The sequence below is a fragment of the Athene cunicularia genome (assembly GCF_003259725.1).
Source record: "Athene cunicularia isolate RWA chromosome 8 unlocalized genomic scaffold, athCun1 chr8_part1, whole genome shotgun sequence".
NCBI classification, from domain to species: domain Eukaryota; kingdom Metazoa; phylum Chordata; class Aves; order Strigiformes; family Strigidae; genus Athene; species Athene cunicularia.
The window spans coordinates 17,376,179-17,397,086 of record NW_020799109.1 but is presented as its reverse complement, the minus strand read 5'-3'; the positions used below and the strand labels follow the sequence as shown (position 1 = coordinate 17,397,086).

At 36.9% G+C, this 20,908-nt stretch overlaps 1 long non-coding RNA gene across 1 annotated transcript in view; it reads left to right on the top strand.

Moving 5' to 3' along the window:
* The first annotated feature begins 26 nt into the window (after positions 1 to 26).
* LOC113483096 overlaps positions 27 to 20,908 on the top strand; it is a 40,819-nt gene continuing 19,937 nt past the window's right edge. Inside the window, exon 1 of the long non-coding RNA XR_003398952.1 lies at positions 27 to 306. This is a non-coding gene — a long non-coding RNA (uncharacterized LOC113483096). The remainder of the gene's footprint in view (positions 307 to 20,908) is intronic.

The following is a 20,908-nucleotide window of genomic DNA, read 5'->3' as shown; positions in this document are numbered from 1 at the left end:
GCCCCTCGCCCCCTCCCTCCCTCCCGCCTCGCCGCGCTCCCCTTGGCGGCGCTTCCCCGTTCCGCAAAGCTCCAGCGCTGGGGCCGTGTCCTTTCCTCCTGTGGTGGCGGGGGGAGGGCGCTGGGTGGCACGTCCCTGGTGTTGGGGGTTGCTCCGCCAGGCCTAGGAGGCAGGTAGAACCGTCTGGCCGTTTTTTAGCAAAAGCAGCTAGCTCAGGAAGGAGAGGTCATGCTTGTCTCAAGCACCCGGAGAGCGGGCGGCCACCTGCCGTCCTGGGGACCGGGAGCAGTGGCCCAGGAGGTTGTGGTGAGTGGGGGCTGTTAATACCGTTCTTGCTAGTTTAAAGGGCTAAACATGTGTACTTGGGGTGCTCGGTGAGTTCTGGGGGGGTTGGCGCTGTTCAGTTAGTCTGCAGAGTAATGAGCTTCTGAGAGCTTCAAAGGTAGTTTGAGGGTCTGGGAGGAAACGGTTTCTCTTCCCTCTGGGCAGCATGTGCCACTAGCATTTATTCTGTTTCCTGCCTGTGTCGTGTTTTTTTGTTTTTTCACCTGTTAATAAACATACTTTCAGTTGGCTAGTCCATACGCACATGCATTCTCATTCTACCTTGATATTGGATGTTACATTGGGTTAATTGGAACTAATGCAAAAAACCACGTGGAAGCAGTTAAAACTGTTTTTTTATCTGTGCAGCTCAAGTCAAACTCATATAAGATGGGGCGTTTTTAATAGATTCATCTTCATCCAAGCGTCAGCATTTCTTCTGTTTATGGTAGTACATCTCTGTATGGCTACAGGCCAATAGTAGTCTGCTCTAGAACTGCAAGTTAAATTTTTGAGAGTTGGGGGTTTTTTTGAGGTAAAAGGGAAGGGAAGAAGTAAACATTGTTACCGCTACTATTCCTAGCAAATTTGAAATGTTTTAAGTGTTCTTAAACTTCCACTGTTGATGTACTGTCATGCAGTACAGAAGAAATTTATGAACATATGCAGACAGTTAATCTTACGTAAAAGAAATTTTAAGATAATTTTACAGTAACAATGCACATCTTTACAGAAATTAAACTTTTTGACTGATTTGTAGTGAAGTAACTGTTGATATGATTCATAATCTTTCACATACACAAATCTACATATAGACTTAGTCCACTTGAAGCCAATGACTTCATTTCTGTTCTGTGTGGCCAGTTACAGGCTGGGAGGAAAAGGGGAAAGTAAAGAGGAGGAAAATTTTACCTGCCAGTTGTATAACAGTCCATATTTTACAAAGAATATCAAAAGTTCATAAATCTGAGGTTAACAGAGTTTTAATGCAAGATTTTAATTACTGTCTGCTGTTGCATTGGTACATAACAGCAACCAGCAAGGAAAATGCCTTATATATCACAAAGGAATATAAAACATTGGAGGCTAAATTGTGTTAAATTGTATCAGGAACTGGCTGAGCCGTTGGATAAAATTTTTGAAGTATACACCTTCAGTGATGAACGTAAACTCAAATTCAGTCTGGGTTCTTGAGTTGTTTTTTTTTTTTTCCTACTGTGCAATTTTAAACTACTCAAAGAATTCTAATTTGGCAGGGCATGTAGGTCACTTTCTGAGCATCAGGTAAACATCTTTATGTCATCAAGAGCCGCTCATACCTTATGTATGTATAAAGAAGGAGAATTTCAGAAATCATTCATATGATTCAGTTGTAAAAAAGGCTCTGTGGGGGTTATTCTTCACCAGACTTCATGGCTCAATTTTTCCCATAGCTAAGTTTCATGTTATCCAGTAAAATTTGTGCTAGCACAGCTTTGCTGTCAGTTGTATGAAGTAGTTTTAGTTTAGCAGTCACGTGTCCAAAGGCATGAGTTGGCTTTATTTGTGGAGCAATGGTGCAGCTTTGGGCACATTGCAGAAGAAGGTGGGGGAACAAAGACAGACGATAATTTCTCATTCTGAGCATGATAGAATGATGCCAACCTATATTTAAAATTAATTTAACTTTTTTTGAGAACAAGTATTTAAGGATATATAGAAGTAATCAGAACTGACTGGATGACTGTTAGTGACTTCATATACTTGTCAGCATGTATGTGGTCCATTACTGCAGCTCACCTACTAGCCTGCTCCCATTGCAAAGGAGCCAAGCGTGTGTATTTTACAAGATTTACAAGATGTGGTCAGAGGGAAACACGGATTGTGCCCCAAAGAATATTCATAGATATATGAGTGGGTGTCAACAAAGTTAGTGAGGCTTTGAGATTCTGTCTGAAACAGGCAGTTAACTTAAGTTCATGCTTAGCCTAGCCTGCCGGTTGAGTGGAGCCTAAAACATATTGTTAACCCTGTCAAGATAGAACCTGTTACCTTTTTTGTGTTCCCAATGTTTTTTATACAACTTGGAAGGACGAAGTCATAGATTCTTTGATAGAAGTGTAGTGGTACAGGAATCAAAAAGGGAGCTGGTTTGAAAAAACAACATTAGCTTAGCTAGATCTCTGATACTTAATTATTCTTTTCCAGAGTCTGGAAAACACAAGGCAGTGCTGGACAACTGTAGCTCTATGTTTAAGTACTGTGACAGTGAATTGTTGAACAAGAGAGAACATTCCAAGTGAGTCCCAAAATAGAAGGCAGTTAAGTACGTAAGTCCAAGAATTTAGCATTATATGGAATCCTGAGTTCAGCCCATGCCTTAAAATATCTGCATGCTATTTCTTCAGCCATTATTCTGTTAGCTCATTCCCTATACTCAAATAACATGCTAGAAAAGCAATCTGAAAGACATGTCAGTACCATTGGCTAACGCCTTTAATTATTTCTTTTCTTCAGGATGCGTTATAATAACACAAGTCTTGTCCCAAAGACCTGGAACGGTAAATAGTTGAGACTTCCAGTATTTCAGTTGGTACAAAGAACATCTTGTGAACCCTTGAGCATAGTACAGAACTCTTCAGAAAAGTATCCAGGATACTGTAAACAAAATCTAGGGTGTTTTTTAGAATAAGTCTAACTAGTCTTATGTATCACCTAAGGAAGAGCTTGCCTTCACTTTGTGATGCATATAGAAAGAGAATTGAAGACATGTGAAGAACACCATATAGTATTAATTATTATTATACTTACTACCAGCAAGACTCTACTAGGAAAAAGTAAGCTTTTATTTAAGCTTCTGGTTAATCTTGCTTGTTTAAATTAGTAATGTATTCTAGAGGGACAACAATGTTGAGACATGCTTGGGTATGGGCTAATGAAACTTGGGAAGGAAGAAATTAGATACCATACTACATGCACTGTGTTAGTAGGTGAGTAGTGGGGGCAGAGCAGTACTAGGCCAGTCCACCACCTTTTTAGGCACAGAGCAAGCTCTAGGAAATAGTGACCTTTTCAGGGTAAAGATTATTTAATTTTGCAAGTAATATTGATATCTGTTAAAGGAAATCCTTCTCTTGCTCTCTCTCAAAGTAGGAATGCTAAAAGTCACAGTTAAGTCTACTTTAGGATAGCATTTTCTTTATTTTCCTTGGGAATGAAGAAAATCAGGTAAAAGAAATGTAGTCCCAACATCAGTTTAAAAAACTCCAAGCAACACAACAGATATAATAATGTAAACATTTGTTCTCCCTGACTTCCAGACATAGCAGTGTTACTCTTGCATTCCCATAGTTCTCTTTCTAGGTTGGATCCTCTGAAAACCTTATGAAATCCTGGAGCTATAAAGCATGGGAAAAATGAGATGGGAGATTGTATAAATTTTTGCCTTCTTTGTTTATTTCAGCTTGGTGATGTTGAAAAACATAGTATATTAATGAAGAAGTACTTTTCATCTTCTCATTTTTATTCTCAAATCATTGTGGGAATAGGAGAAACCTTTCCTTTAAAGAGCTTCCAATACTGAATCTTGCAATAGATTTAGAAAGAACTGTGTCTAGATCAGGTTAAACTTTGAGATAAAGAAATTGTCATAATAATCTTTCTTAGACCAGCAACTTGCTGGTGTTTATTAAAGCAAATGCAGAACAGGAGAAGAAAAAAAAAAATCAAAGGTGTAGATAATTTAATGTGTTTAGCTTGAGAATGTTGTTTCCTTTCTTGAAAACTCACTTCCATAGTATTTCTTAGAAGTTAATTACCCACCTTTCACTTAGATTTCTTGAAGAGAATTCCATGTAAGAAAAGAGTCTTGAGAGAGAACATGAGAGCTCTGAGAGTCTTGCTGATGTACCACTGATAGTGAGGAGGATGAGGTGATCACGTGTCATAAACAGAAAACTAAAATAGCTATGTAAGTTTATTTAGCTCTTGTACTTGCAAATTTTGCATATTTTTAAACAATCCCTTTATTACTCTTTTAATTACACTGTTAATCTTACAATTTTTGAGGGGATTACTGTGATGTAATCATGACCCTGCTAGCAATTGTGCACACTTTCTAGATAAATTTGTCTTCTGTATTTACATACTATTACCCAGGGCTAGATGTAGACATATCACCCAGCCAAGTAAGCAGATGCTGTGAGGAGTGGAGTGCAACAAACCTTATCTTACTCTCTGTTTTGTTAATTCTGGACCCTGGGAAGACTTGCAGTCAGTGAGAAAAGAGTGCTCCAGGGGGAGGAGGTTCATTCCTGTTACTGCCTCCTATTCTTTTCCCTCCTTCTTTTGCAAGGGAAAATCTGCTTTATGCCAGTTAATGTCAGTGGAACTCCGTGGAGAGGAAGGGCCCTACCTGTGCAGAACCAGCTGTAAGATCAGACCTCATGTCTTTAAAGGAGATCAACTTGGATTATTTGAAGTAATAACAAAATGCTTTATGTCTTTACATTAAGGCTATGATCCTACAAGTGGATCAACATGATAGATCTTTACACCTATGCTAAGTCCCAGTGATTCTAATTAAACTTGATTATAGGATCAAGCTTAACATACTTGGTGTTGTTACTGCAATGAGCTCTGCACAGATGGACTCCTGTGCTTCCATTGAATCCACTGAATTGAATAGGGTCTGGTGCAGCATTGGTAATATCAAGGCCTTATTTTCTAAGAATGTAGTTAAGAGGTCAGTAAAAGCAAGGTAACTATACCTTTAGATAGTTCCTGGTCTCATTGCTTTATTTCTGTCAATTGCAAGCACACTGATTCAAATGGTGGCTAAAATAAAGTACCTTAGTTCATTACAAAAACAAGGCAAGATGCATTCAAGAGTGATTCATAATCTCTTACCCTGTTATGAAGAGCACTGACTTTGCTATGAATAGACATTAGAAAATTGCGGCTCTGGAGATAATTGAAGGATTTTCACATGCAGCTTTAAGGTGTGTAACTTTCAATGATTCTAGAAAAATCAAATTCCTAAAAAAGGCTTTGCCATATAAAAAAAAAAACCCAAAGAATTTGAGAGTAATAGCATAGCCGAAGTCCCAGTCTGCATTTGGAGGAAAGGGAAATGTATTGCAGAGGATGAGTCAGACATGGGCATCCCCAGAGAAATCCCTGCTAAGTAGGAGATCAGTGCCTGAAAGGCTTCTGCAGGGATGACTCTTGCATGCTTCTAAGGTGGGATTTGACTTGCCTATGGAAAGTCTGTTACTGCCAGCAATACTAGACTGCAGATTTGCTAGCAGCTCCCTGAGCAGGATGTGCAAAAGGTAGAAGGTTGTGTCCATTCTCCTCCCTGCATCATGGTACTGACAGACTGTTCTCATCCTATGTTGTGGAAGTTGATGTGTGTGACTCATGAACTTTTGGTTGTCCTCAACCAATTTTAATTTGCTGGTTTGAAATCTGCAGTAAAGACTGACAGAAACAGGAACTGAGTCTTTTACCTGAAAATATGTACAGTTGCAGTGCCGTATCTGGTGATGTAGTGTCCATCCATCAAAGTTTTCTTTAGCTCTAATATTTGTGGACATTATAAACTACACCACATGATTCTGAAACAGACTTCATCAGACACTCAGTCTTAGATGGTAATAATTTTTGGTCATGATTAACTTGATTGCTGTTTTTACTCTCCATGTCTTTATCTCCTCTCAGAGACAGTAGCCTGCATATGTAACTCTGTCAGGGATTAAACTCCTAAGTAGTTATTAACTTGTACTTAGTATGCAATGTCTCTGAATTAAAAGGCCAGATCTATCTTCATCTAATGAACACTTAAAACAAGAGAGTTACCAGGCAGGTTTACAGCTAGCTATAATTGCATTCTCCTTGCTCTGCTGGGACTGACATCCTCAGGAGAAAAGAGACTTTAACAACTTTCAGAGAAAATGACAGTTGCATCAAACAATATCAAGAGAAAGACACATTCAAAAAATGTTAGTGCTGATACCAAGTATGTTGCTGCTTCCCCTTCACTCTTTCTTCTCTTGGCTCCGTGTCTTCCCCCAGCCCCAATTCTGTTCTCATGGTATGGCAAACAAACTTGCTCTCGGGTCATTCAGTGCAGCTTCACATTGCTTTGATTTGTGTTCTGCTGCTTTTGAACCTTGTGGTTCAGAGATGGCTTGTTACAGTGTATTCCACTTAGTAAACTACTGTTAAACTAATAAGTGAGGAAGGAAGAATACTATCTCTCTCCCCCCCCTTCTTTTTTCCTTTCTTTTTATTTTCTATTCCCCCCATCCCCCCTTTGGAGTGGGATGGTCATGATAGCTGGGAGCAGGGAAATTAATCACACACGTTGTGTTTGGGACACCTCTTAAATTAGCTCTAACTGAAGCTTTCAGGCATCTTTAGGATTTTCAAAGGCATTTTGTGTGAATAAATCTGTTGATGTTCTCATGTTACCTGAAAAGACACAATGTAGAAAGCAACTAGTCTCCAGCATAGAAATCTCATTTAAACCTAAATTAATTGTGTGATGTCTCTTCTGAATGAAAAGTGAAATGATTGGGTAACTGAAAGAACAACAATTAAATTCTTGTGCTTCTCTTAATTTGCTTAAATACATAGATGCCAGTGATTTTTTTTTTTTTTCTAAGTGTAATGCACTTTTTTGTTAGCCTGTTTTTATGTTATAGAGCAAACACCAGATATCTAAAGGACTAAACTGAACCAATTAAGTAGCTTCAAAGTATCTTGAAATGCATTCATTGAAATCCCACACTGTTAGTATGACCTCAGATTTGAGCCATTTATTATCATCACATAATGAAATATTCTAGTAGAAATTTAAAACACTTTCAAGATGGTTTGCTGCCTGGCAGGTAGTTTGCAGTTAGTGAACTTGTTTCTTCTTTATAAGAAAAATGAGGCTAGAAGCTACTGAAGAACATGTGGAAAAATGTTTTGGAGCCTTGATCTGTTTTCTGTATCTGTGCTGTCAAGGAGCATTCAGCCAGAGGCAAACACTGAGGAGGAGTTAATGGAAGAGAAGGCTCAAGTGTGCTGGGTTGATATTTGAAATGTGATCACCTGGATTTTCTTTAAATTCCTTTACCTCTTTGGTTGCTCCAATGTTGACATGTTAGCTTTAATGAAGGCAGCTTTTACGCAAGTGTTAGCAATGACTCTAAGTAGTGCAATGCCTTACTCAGTGTGCTCTCATTCTTTTCCTCTTGTTCTTTACTTTCTTCTGTCTGTTCCTACAACACTCTCCCACACTCCTTACTGGAAGTAGTGCAGTGATGGAGCAAAGCATGAAATTGAAGTGTAATAATCTAAAAATAAAATAATAAGGTTTACCCTCCTCCTGTCCTATATTCTTTCTCTCCATCCTGAGATCTGTCTAGTAGGCCAGTCTTGCACTGCAGTGTCCTTAAAAGACTATTTGATTGCAGTAGGAGAGTTTAGCTGAATTGGACCTGAGCTGAATGTGGTCATAATGATGATGGGGACATATCAGTGATATGTCCTCAGTCTTTTTGGAACCATGGCTGAATTATGTAGGACAGAAGTGTGTAATTACCTTAAGAGCTGCATAAGCAGCCCAGTGTTTGGGTTTTTTTTATTAATCATGATAGCTGATAGTAACAAATATTAGAAGAATGAACCACATTTCGACATTGAAAGCATGTCTTTTCACCATGGACCTAAACACAGCAGTAAATCCAGTTGTTATTTACACCTGCTGTGCAGGTAGAAGTTGATTTAACATTCAAAATGTGCAATAATAGTCAGAGTAATAAAGTTGTATACTGTATTATGAGGCATGCAGACTTTAGATACAGCAGCAGACAGTAACTTGTTTTCATAATGTTCAGAGTATCAAATCATACTTCAAAAATAGGAATATTTAATAATACAACAGAAGTAATTTTAAAAGAAAAAGGTGAAGCTGAGGTCAGTTGGGGGTTGCCATTCGTGGCCTGTCCTTAACTGTATTGCTTCCTCTTTTCCCAGCAAATCCAGTATTTAAGAAGGATTGTAAGACCCATGTAATCACTGAGGATTTACTTCCTTTGGTGCCTCAGAGCTTCATCTAGCAACAACACTTGTTTTATTTGTTTTTTTAAACATATGCTTCACCTGTACAAGGTATAGATGGATGTTACCAGGAAGTATTTTGGATAACAACAACTGTAAATTCTTGCTCTGCTCTTGTCGTAGGTACAACTTTTGGTCATACGCTGACAAAAGGCTTAGGTACAACTGGTGTAAATTGGGACTCAGTGTAATGAGGTTGAGTCTTTTCTCATGTGCCAGTACAAAATCTTCTTAATTCTCAGGTTTCATATTAAAATGTAGAAAAGTTTTAAATAAGTAATAGTTAGGCTAAGGTTGAGGGTAGATTTAAAGCTTCTAGTTTGGAATAATCTTTGCTGGCAAAAAGTTCTGGTATCTGGTGAATAGAGAGCATAATACTCTGATAAACTGCTTAATATTTCTTAATGCCTAATGTTCCTGAAGATTATGTGGGGTAGATTGGTGGATAAATGAAATCAGTATTTTAACTGAGGTGCTTTAGAATTTCAGTTTACCTCACATTGTTTCCAGTCTTTGCTGTAATACAGGTAAAATATAGAAACATTTGTGTTTATTCATATGCAGCTTCCTTCTTACTTGCATAATCTGCAAGGACACAATATTTATAAGTGTCCTTAGCATAAAAAGGAAAAAAAAAAAAGTAAATTTGGTAATGATGAAGGTGCATTAATGAAAGTTCTGAAACTTCAAGGGGGTTTTCTATATAGAGGTTTTAATATTAAATTGCTCCATCTAGTGGCAAACTGTTAAAACTGCTTTTTTTTTTTCTTTAGTGATTGTTATTCTTTAGTAATGGTAATTCCTTTCAACAATTTAAGACTGAATTCTTCTTTTCCATGGGAAGTCCTCTGCCAAGGGAACTCCACATGTGACAAAGTACAAACCTTGATTTCCTTCCAGTTATTTCAGAGCATTTTTGCTGTTTACTTAAGTGGAAGAAAGCCTTGCGTGTCCGAGTGGCTGAACTGCTTTTGAGAACTAGGCTTTAGTGCCTTAATACCTTTGGTTCGAGTTCTTCTTGGGACTGAGAGGGAAAATGGAGAAGCAGGGTTGTATAAATAATTAATATAATAAAGATGAAGTCTCTGATTCTTTGGCAAGATTTAAAATACACAGTGAATCATGTACTGAGTACAGCATGATGAGATGCATCTTGCATTCTAGCATGAGATTTCTATTGCAGATCGTTTCATTCACACCTGGCACTAATACTACTTTTTGTAATAATAATGAACTAATTGAATGATTTGTTAATGTCCATATACTTTATAAGCAATTAGAATTCTTATGCCAATCAAGGTGAAAAACCCCGTGTTTCTCAGTCATGAAAATAGGGAGAAAATTTGAAAAGAAAAAGTTCAAGGAAAGGCTTGATCCAGACATGTCTGATGCCTGCTTCCTTTGCACACCTTGAAAAAGACACACTGACAAAAAAGAAGGCAGATCTTGAGGAGGCTTGCATATTTCCCTCTGCCTGCTGCTGCAATCCCTTGTGCAGCTGGCTTTAAGGGGAACTCAGATGATTAAGAATGCAAGATCATAGAACAATGAATCGATTTCGGGGTGGTTGCATGCTGTTGTTTTTCTCGTTCTGAGTGGAGTCCAAAACTGTGCAGGATGCAGCTGAAGTCCTGCAGAAACCCAAAAATATTTAAAAACTAAAAGCAAGAAAAAATAAAAGAACTAAAATAGTTTTAAAACAAATGGTAAGTATTAGGTTAAAAAAAAAAAAAGAAGATGGCTGTTCTTGAGAATGTAACAGATGCACTGGACTCGCTGACTCCCTGTCCTTTACTTTTTTGTAATTTATTTTTCAGTTTTGGCTAATCTGTTATAAATAATTTATACACTTTTAATTTCCTGATAGATTAATTGTCAGTTCTTCTCAGTTCCATGTCTGAATACTCCTTTTATATTAAGAAACTGCTCTGTAACACTAGAAGAGCTGCATTTTATTCCAAGACTGTTGTTATTATTCAGTTGAATAATGGAACATAAACCTTGTAATGCACTTTTCCAGACTTCCTCTCCTCAGTTAGGTTGGTCACTTAAAATTGCAGATCACTGTTCTTATCTTCCTTTCCCAGGCAAATGAACCCATTAAATATCACAATTGCATAACTTCCCTACATGCTAACTAAAGTTTCCTTGCAGCATGCATTTTAACCTAAGCTGTTACACTTTTGGCTTAACTTGTGGTGTTTGAAATACGAGGTAACACATCCTTTTGATAGTGCGTGAACAAATAATTAAAATTGCTCTGAATTGGAATGGTGCTTTTCATCTTCTGTGGTTCTTTACAGAACCTCATAGCTAAGGCCTTCTCAGGCAATAAAGCCAGTGTACCCCATCTCTGTCTTTTTCTAATGCCTGATGGATTTTGGGCTATTCTTTCTGAAGAGTGTGATTTCTGCAGATAATATTTTTAAATTATTATTAATTATAATTGGTTTTTAATTATTCAGATTTCCAACTTTTTAAGTGTATACTACAGTACTGAACACTCCAGAGTTTTGAGATTGCTTTATCCTAATTCTGTAGAAACTTCCTTTGGATTAATTAAAAATACATATATATGGAATCTTTGCACTCTTTCTTGTTTCCTGAGGCAGATACATTGTCAGAGTATGCATTAGGATGGTTTGTACTGGGTGTGATTCTGCTCTTCTCTGTAGTTGTTTTGTTTTGCTTTTGTACTGATTTTGATCTTGAAATATGTCTAAACTGTTGTACTCGTCATCCCATGCAGAATGCCTTATTTTTCTGATGAAACCTATTTGTTTCAAGTGTAAGCCAAACAACAGCAGTCTCAGGAAACAGTCTCTCAAACTGTGCATTGAAGGAATGGATATTTAATGTATACTCTTCTATTTTTTTCAAAATGTACTCATCAGAACCTTAATGTTAACTACAGGCAGTGTAAATACTTAGTATTGACCACTTTCTTTTTATTCTTCATCCTCAATCGTATAATGCATCCTTGGTTTCTGGCAGAAAATGCCTTTTAAAAAATGTTATGGGCGTATATAGAAGTGGAGGGCTTTTTATTGTTTTTCAAGTTACTGAGAGTTATTGATTTGTTGATCCTGAGACAGCTGAGCCTTTTCTATGAATGGCTGCCATAGGACAGTTCATGTCTTGCAGAGTCATTGGGGCTTTTTAGCTTTATTCTGCACTTGAAGAGCATGTTTTTCTCCCAGATTTCTAAAGGTTTTTGTTTCATGCACCTTCTTAATGAGACCAAGACCATGAAGTTTTGATGCTGTCAGTCTGTCCTGTGGCATTTTGATGTTAAATTGTTTACCCTATCAGGTTACTTATTTCATAAGCTTAATATTGGATTTTGTGACTTAATTGGGCAAATAACTATGATTTTGACTACTTAATCAGAAGGTGATTCCGGATCTCCAAGCATGGCTAACCTCTAAAGGTATTCATTTTGGATGTAGAAAATCTAATCTTACTAAGCATTTGAGCTTTCTTCACAACGTAGATGCTATCTCCCCAAAAGAAATAAATGCAAACATTTTGGGGATTCTTTTGTTTTCAATGTATTCTTACCACAGATGCATTTTTCTAGTTCAGTCAGGTTTAACTCCCTCCCAAACCTTACTTCATGTGTTTCTTATTGAGTATAATATTCCAACTCCTGTACTGTTTCCATAGTTGGCCTCCTTCCTCTAAGCTAACTGAAAATGACTGATTTTTCAGATCCACCTCTAATTAGAAATAAACAATGTCCTTTTCACTGGTGTTTACTGTGAACAAAGAAAATCAGTATGTGACTTCTTGTCTTATACATATTTCCATATTGGCAGATAAAAAACATTTTACTCAGTTGTTCTACTCAGGGGTTTTCTGTTTGTTTTTTAACCTGATACCATAGGGTCTTCAGGAATACTTTCAGTCCCGATATTGTCCCAATCTGAAATGATTTTCATTACACCTCTTCTGTGACTGCAGAACAGATAATGGACTATTTTGGTGCTCCTTTCCAGATTTACAGCTACCAAAGCAGAAGTCCACACCGAAAGGCATATTTCCAGTCCAGCAAGCTTTCCATGTCCACCTTCATGTTTCCATGAAATTATGAATCAAAGCTTTAGAAGCAGAATATCTGGATCAGAATAAATCATTCTTATTCTGAAACTGGTGGAATCACGTGGTATATTACATTAACATACTTATGAATCCATGTGTAGAAGTCCTGAATTTCTCTGCTCTGTTGTAAAGTAAAGCAATAAAAAAGACTGCTCAAGTACAGAGCAGAAAAGTGGCAGTTTACTTGGCTTTTGCCAAGACTTCTCACACTTCCTGTGTTTATTGCTAATGTGAGTTTCCCACTGTTTCATTAAACAGGCTGTTGCAGCATCCGATTTTCTTTAGCAGATTTCTACCACAGCAGTTATTGTCAGACTTGACAGACTGGCAGCTGGAGATATGAGCTAGGCATAGTAGGAAAAAATTTAGGTGTTTAAGGACTCTTTATCTTTTTCAATTGCTTCTTTCTCTCTTTTTTTTTTTTTTTTTTTCTTTCTCTAAACTGAATTTTGTTCTGTTATTCTCCCAAAGTAGAAATGTGGGCTTTAAGTTTTCTCTCCCATAATTAGGAGCTGGGTTACAGTTTGCAAGCTGATCTGGAATAGAGAAGAACATGGGATTCCAATTCAGGCAAACATCTATTAGAAGTAGCATATTTCTGTCTATTTTCCAGGTTTAGCGTTAGATTTGTGGAGAAGTGTAGAACTGGACATTTTTGATGGCTCCTTGTGGACTGTAGCGGTGTGTTTGAGTACTAGTATGCATGAGGGAATTAAGCTTAATAGGAAATGTAGCAATATTTGGGGTTTTAAATTTTTTTTCCTTTGAAACTTGTGCTGCTTGTTAGTTGAAGTTTGAATTTTTTTTTTCTGTGGAAGCTCTTTCAAAGAGGAAATTTGTGAGCTAAGCATGCATTAAGCATGAAAGTCATGGAAGTGTATCTGGTTTGGAGAAGTATTATCTGGATGCATTAACATCTGAATTAAGTCAAATGAATATGCTGTAGAAACTATCCACATTTCTGGAAAAAAGGTATTGGCCAACTTGCATGAAAATAATTTGCTGTTTATGTTTGAACAAGTGTGTGTGTGTGTGTGCTAGAGAGGGGAATATGGTGCTTAAAAAAAATAAAGGTTTGTCATCAACCATCAACCAGAACAAATGGATGTGTTTCTGAAGCACACAGATCATATTTAATAACACTTTTCTGGAAAAAGTCTACATATGGTGCCTGCAACATGCAAGAGATGGTATTTAACCTCTGATTAAAGGTCCAAAAAAAGCCACTGTGACTGAGGCAGAGAAATACATACAGATACAGCTGTACATGTATCAGTATGTCTTCTGCAAACCAAAGTTAAAAGTTGGAAATTACTGTATGTGAACAATTTAGGAGTCTGGAAGGCAGATGGATCTGGATCATATGTTCTTGTATCTGTTAACAGGTAACAGACTTGTGCTACATTACAAAATGTACCAGGAGGCAGTATAACTGTCCAACAAGGCTAAAGGAAATGCACCTAATTTACTGAGAAATAGAAACAATGCCTGTGGCTTTCTAGCAATGAGATTGTTTTCTAAGGCTGATATGATGCTTTGCCATGAAGGATGGATAGCTCATGTTTAACTTTGTTTGAAATTTGTCTCCTTTAAAGATAATGTTATGCCATGTTTATTTGCTGTAAGACAGTAATCGCTTACTTCTGCACGTATTTTCCTGCAAATAGGTCTGCATCATGGATTTCACGTGCACCATCACATTTATCAGTTTGCTGGTTTTAGGTCTATTAGGTAAGCTTTCCAGTTACAGACCTAATTCTATGGCTCACCCACAACATTGTCACCATGTAACTTCATGTTCTCAGAAGGTTACAAATCTGATTTTATGGCTATTTTCTTCTCTTCTATAAGACGACTTTGAAGCAGTCTCAGAATAATTGCTTTACTGTGTACAGCAATTATGAAAGAAGACTCAGTGCTCAGATAGTAGGGCCTACCACTCATGAGGATATGGAAAATCATGGACTCTGAGGTCTCTGAAAAGAGATGTTATGCTTTTCTAACTTAGTAAAAGCTTGAAGACTTGGCAAAAATGAATGGGGATTAGTTTGCTGAAAAGAAATTTGGGAAGGGTGAGAGGGAAAGCTAGGAAAAGCAACAGTAGATCTGTTAAGTTTTGATTCTAAGAAACCAAAGAATGATGGCTCTTTTCATGACTTGTGTTAAGTCTCTGTGGTCACTTGGGTTGTTATCATCACATTGTTCTTCTCCAGGTGGATCAGTTCAATTAGTCATATAATTTTTTTTGGTTTTACTCTTTGATTGGATAGCTAATTAAATATTAAAGGAGTTGTAGCAGAGATTGCATACTTGTGTAATTTCTGTTTCTTTTAATTCAGAAAGTGCGGTAGGGAATCTCTGGTTTTCAGAAGGCTTTGCCAACAGCATGAAGGCAAAGGAGACTGAACTGCAGCACACAAATGGTGACTGTGGTCTTGCCAGTGCAGAATCCTCTGTATGAATTCAATAAATCCATTTTATTGGACTGAGTATATGCAGATTAACTGAACAGCATATGTATTGTAATTCTAACGTTTTTTGAGGCCTGTCTCTCTATGTACATATTCTTTAAAGGTGGTACTATCATATGGCATTCTTGTGTGATTGGCCAATTATTTGGTTATTTTATCCATTAAGTCTTCATTTAAGGTAGGGCTGCAGATAACTTTTCTGCTTGCTCTGAGATTCCCAGATGTCTAAAGGCTGTAGAATATTGTAAGCCAAAGCATGGGATCCTGTAAAAAATAACTTCAATCACAATGCATCTTTTGATGCTTAGCATTAGTGAATTACTATCCCACAGAAAGTCAGTTTTGCCCTAGAAAATAGCCTGACTGCTTATCAACTTCAGAAAGTTTAGCAGCAGCTCAGCATCTTATAAGTAAAAGGTTTGCATTTATAGAAAGTTCATTTGTAGATGACTGAAATAACAGGAATGGTGGCTTTCTGTTTCACCTTGTGGACAGAGAGTAAGAAGATAAGACTTTTCTCCTTATAGTGAGTTCTCTGAAGACAAGTAATTTAAATTCAAAAATGCCAAACTTTTTTTGGATCAATTAGAAACTTTGCCCTAAGCATGTTAATAACTCTTCAAATGAAGGAATAATCTTCCCATGTCTGCAGGGTAGTCCACCTCATCTAGGTATTTCTTAGCCATTACTGTGAAGACACACGTGCCTGAAATACCATCTGCTGTGTATTTTTCATGTCTTTCTGTTCTTAACAGGTGGTCTGACCCCTCAATCCTTCTTGTGTTGATTGGGTGTCATTTTTGTAAGTAGAACAAACTTCCTTAATCAACTCGGCAAAGCAGAAACATGGATGGAACCTGCTTTCCAAACCCATTTCCATATATAGTGGAAAGCGCTCAGTGGAGGCTTTTGTTAGATAAACTATTGAGTTGACAGTCTTGGCCACTCTCTTCCCCCATAAGATGGAGAATACAAGCTTTTTTACTCCTGATTTTGCCACACGTTTTGTCACTGAAGACTGAATGGGTAGATGCAAGGATAAAGGAGATAGCTGAATTATTATGCTCATTTAATCTTCTTTTTAACTATTGAGATTTCAGAAATGGGGCCAATTAGAATAAATTGCAACTGCAGTTTTGACGTTCATATGAATTAAATTTCACAAGTGAACTGAATTCTATATAATGAGTTTGTTACAATGGTTGTATTTCTGCTGGTTTTACTTGCACAGAAGTTCTATTGAAGTCCCCATGAGAACTCTAGGATCAGCATTTAGTATTTGCCTCAGTTCAGTAATTGTTTTCTTTTATGCGACTTTTTAGAGTGCTCTGACAAGCAAGGAATGAACAGCTTATCTTATCAAGATTTATAGTCAATAGCTTCTGTAGTCTTGTGAAGAAGACATCTGCTGTGCACATAGCAAGGTTAAAGCGATTGCGCATCAAGTAAATACAAACTTCAGCTAGTATTTCATCCTGAAAACCAGTCTGAACAATACTTAGATAACTTCACGTAATGGAAGCCCTTTCATAATCTTGACCCGTATACAGTTTTGTCAAATCCAAGGTCAGATAGAATTTAAAAAATAAGCTTTATTTGAACTTTTGTAACCATGATTTCACATTTGTAAGCATGCTCTTTAATAAAAAAAACCCACTACTATTGTTTGGTGGGTTTTTAAAAAATTTTTATATGTCTCAGAGTTTGATCAGTTGTAATAGAAAAGAAAATATTATCTATTTGTTTAGGAAATGTCTTCTAAACCATTACAGCTGCAGACAAAAGGAGTTCATTTCAAATTGATTAATGTGCTGTAAGTATCTGGAATTGCTTGGTCCAGTCACTTTGTTGCTTTCTCATCGCTCTGAAAAATCAAATGAAGCATCTCTGAAGATTCCTGATTGATGCTGTCAGCTTTGTACTGATATTACAGTGCATTTCAGGAAATGTTCAAAGTGGGGCAATAATTTTCAATCTATTTTCAAGTATGCTGCAGTAAAGTTTTTCTATCAGATTATACAAAAGCCATTTCCCAAAGAACTATGCATTTTTGTGTGTTGTGCATTTGTGGGTGGGAGCTTTTACATATGGATCTTTATAAATATGCATGAGAAAATGATGTATTGGTGATATTGCCTACTTCTGTTGTACCATGCCAAAGTGCGCTTTTTTTTTTCCCCTCCATAACCCATACTGCCTATTTCTCTTATATACAAGCTCTGATTAATTTATTTTCTTGGAAGCCATGTGTAACTTTGTTTCATTTCATAATGTATGTACAAATTTTCCAAATCTTGCTACAGAATAGTTCAGGACCAAATCCGGTAATTCATTAGTAAGAATGTTAAAGTAGAGGAAGCTGTAACAAAGAAGATTATTTTCCTCCTAAAAAGGGAACTTGGACAAGATAGTATTGTTATTGCTATATTTGGTTTTGTCAGCTTGCAAAAAAAAGTGGGAATTACCTTAAATTATCAATGCTGTAAAATTATGTGTAGATATGATTTGGCCAAGAGAAGTTCATGCACTTAAGCGCATGAAACAGTATAAAAATCTACTGCTGATTTGGTTACTTTATGAAAGAAGTCAGTGAACAAACAACTGTTAGTCAACAACATAAAAATACAGTAAGAGGAGCATAGCCTTTTGTATTTGTAGGCTGTACATGCAAGCTCTGCAGGAGATCTTGGGCTGTAATAGAGGTGGAAATATGGAAGAACTCTCAAATTCTCGCAGGAACTCCTTCCAGTCCATAGCAGAATGGCTGGCTGCTCTCCATGCTGTCACTGGCTGCTGGCCAGCACCAGTACTCTGTGACCCCTTCTGATGCAGCTCATAGGGCATGAAGGATGAGTTAATGATGTTTCAGGCAGCATTAATGAATCAAATTTTAAACGTGGATTCTCACCCACAGTGGTGTTGGAACCAGGGAAGAGAAACCTTCTCTTAAATTTAGATTTCATGTAGGTGAATAGAAGGTACCTTTTTCCTCCTATTGTCCCCATGAACAGCATTATTAGTGTCTTTTCTTGCTACAGCAGAAAAAAAGAAATAACTGAGTTTATTAGCATATTATTGCCATGTTTTGTATAGAACATCTTGTATGTGCACTCTGAAAGCTGCCTGAAATATAATTATCACTGCTCTTCTGTCTTACTTTTAATCTAAAACACAATGGAATATCCTGGTTCAGGAAAAAAAAGACCACATATAAGCCTGTACTTAACTTCCATTGGCTCTAATGAGGTTAAAATATACTTGTAAATTCTAATTAGAAAGTAGGAAAGATTATTTCAAAATATTCTGAAAAATGGAATGCTGACCCCTTAAAAATTAATTGAACACGTTTTGTAAAAAGTATTCTTCTGTCTTTTGAGAGCAAAACAATTCTGTCTTGAAAATCCGGAAGTGGAGCACAAACACGATGAAACTAGTCTCAGGATCATTGTAGAAATTCATTACATAAGGTCCTCTAATGATAATGATTTACCAAAATTATTTATTTTAAGTAGCTGAAACAGTAACACAAGTGAATATTCTTTTGCAGTATAAGATTGCTAAATTGTGCTCCATTCAGTCTCTATTTGCTTGCTTATTGCTGCAGTGAAATAGGAAAAGCAGTTGCATAATCAAGGCTTTATTGTATCGTTGTAATTTACATGTTTTCTTTATTGTTTCAGAACCATCACAAATTGTTATGAAATGAATAACACTTATTTTCATGCTGGATGGATGACTGAAACTGCTGAGTGAATTTTTCCATGATATTTTGGGCTTTGTGTGATAAGAAAGTATCCAAAGACACTCTAGGTTTGTCTTTTATGTGGCAAAGTATATTTTCCTGATTTTTAAACTTCAGTGTATGCAGCCTTATTCTTTTTTTCTGAGGTGATTTTGTGCCACAAAAGCTATCAGTAGGTCTGTGTCCTGAACACCTTCCTTTTGCACAAAGTTATTATCTGTAAAAGCAGTGCAATTGTTTTCAACTTGACTACATTTACAGGGATGTACTCTCTGTAAGCTTGGCCCAGTGAGGCCTACTACAACTCGATGTAAAAGGAAAAACCTTTCATTGAATTCACTTAAAGTTGAACTAGGCTTACAGTGAGCAGTGATGAAGCTCCAGCATACTGTTTGAAAATGTATTTTTCAAAAAGAAATGCAAAATCAATAAAAATAAATGTGCGTTGGTTTTTTTTGTTTTTTGTTTTTTTTTTTTTTTTTTAATTTAGATATGGGGGGAATGGTGGTGCTTTGCCTAGTAAGGTTACTACTGGCAGGAAGAGCTCTGGTCTTAGTCTGATCCTATTCTGAGGCTCGATCATCAAGGGCTGTTCCACTGCTTTGTGCTAGTCACAGGCAAGTTTGTAGCGCTGTCTGTGTTTTGTGATACAGTGCCTCACAAGTCACTCCTTTCAAGTACTCCACTTCTGTTCTCCTTGTGTGGCTAGATGTTTTAACCCAAGTTAATAGTTCATAAAGTATTAAAAAAAACCCTCCTGTGCAGAATTCTGTGCTATTTTCTTACAGATTTTAACAAAAGACAGTAATTTTCAATGTTCAGGTGCTGCAATTCTTCGTTCAGTCTTCATTTACAGAATGTTACAGAGTTTAGCTAAGGCTTTTTTTTTTTTTTTTTTTTTCCCCATGTAATGCTCTGTGGCACTTTTTTTTTCAGTTCCTTTTTCTAGGATAGGGAGTATTCACTCAGTCTGTCTTATTTTTTTCGTTTTTAATTAGGCCTGGAAATGTTTTGCATGGCATTTTAGCACTTCTTCCCCATTCTATTTTTATTGTGCAAAGTGACATGCTGGGTCTGTGCTTGTATTTTTTAGTGTTTGCCTTTGGTTGGCACTGTGTCAATGCAAAGCTTTAAAAACGATAAAATACTGACTTTGGGAGAGGGGAAAGGCTGAAAGATTGGCCATATATTTCTTAATTTGAGAATGCTAACAGTAGACTTATATACAGTTTATATTAGCACCTCTAATGGCACTGAACAACCTTCTCCCAGGAAGTACATCTTCCAGACTTCCTGAGTAGATGAAATACTTCCCTTCAGAAAGTATAACAATTGCTGCCTGTAGAGTCAGCGAGCTTTGCCACCTCCTTGTCCTTCTTGAAATGTCCTGTGCTTCTGGCCCTTTAATTTGATGTGAAGAGTTCCTGTAATGGGGCAGCAAGGAGACAGATTATGGCAGGGGATAGTCAGTATTAGGAGAAACATGTAATGAGCCATATAGCCTGCAGAATTCTGGAAAAGATAAAGGGGAGACACTTAAAAACAGTTTTCTCAAAGTAGTCTCATTAGCCTGTGAACCAGAGTTAAGAGATAAGAGAATTCTTGATCATAGATAGACTGGAGCCTGCTTCTTGTGTTTATTGGAGGCTTGTTTTTCTAAAGGTTATAGTGTGTTTTCAAGGAGTCTGATAGCTAAACTGTAGTAACCTGCCCTGTCTTGATTTTCTATTATTACTGCTTGTAGTAGACTATGAACTAAATCCCAAATGGCAGTTCCATAAGACAGTAACTGGAAATATCTGAAGGTAACCAGAATTTATAGCAAGTTTTGATTCTGGAATCCTTGTATAAATAATCCTCTGAAGTCAAATTGTTTTCACCCCAGGTAGTGCATCCAGAACTGGGTATGGAAGCCCATCCTTCTCAAAAGCTTTTCTCTCATGTCTGTTTTAAGATTAAATAGAAAGTTGGTAAGGACATAGCTCCTGGGTAACAATTACACTTACCCTATTGAAAGCATATTTTAGAACTGATTATTTATAATTTTTATTACTATATAAGGATAAGGAATATAATTTTATGGATTTCCTTAAATAATTGGAAAAGTCTTTTGTTCAGGAAAAGAGGAAGTGTGTGGGTATGCAGGGGTGGGAGAGGGAAGAGTGCACAATAGTTCCTA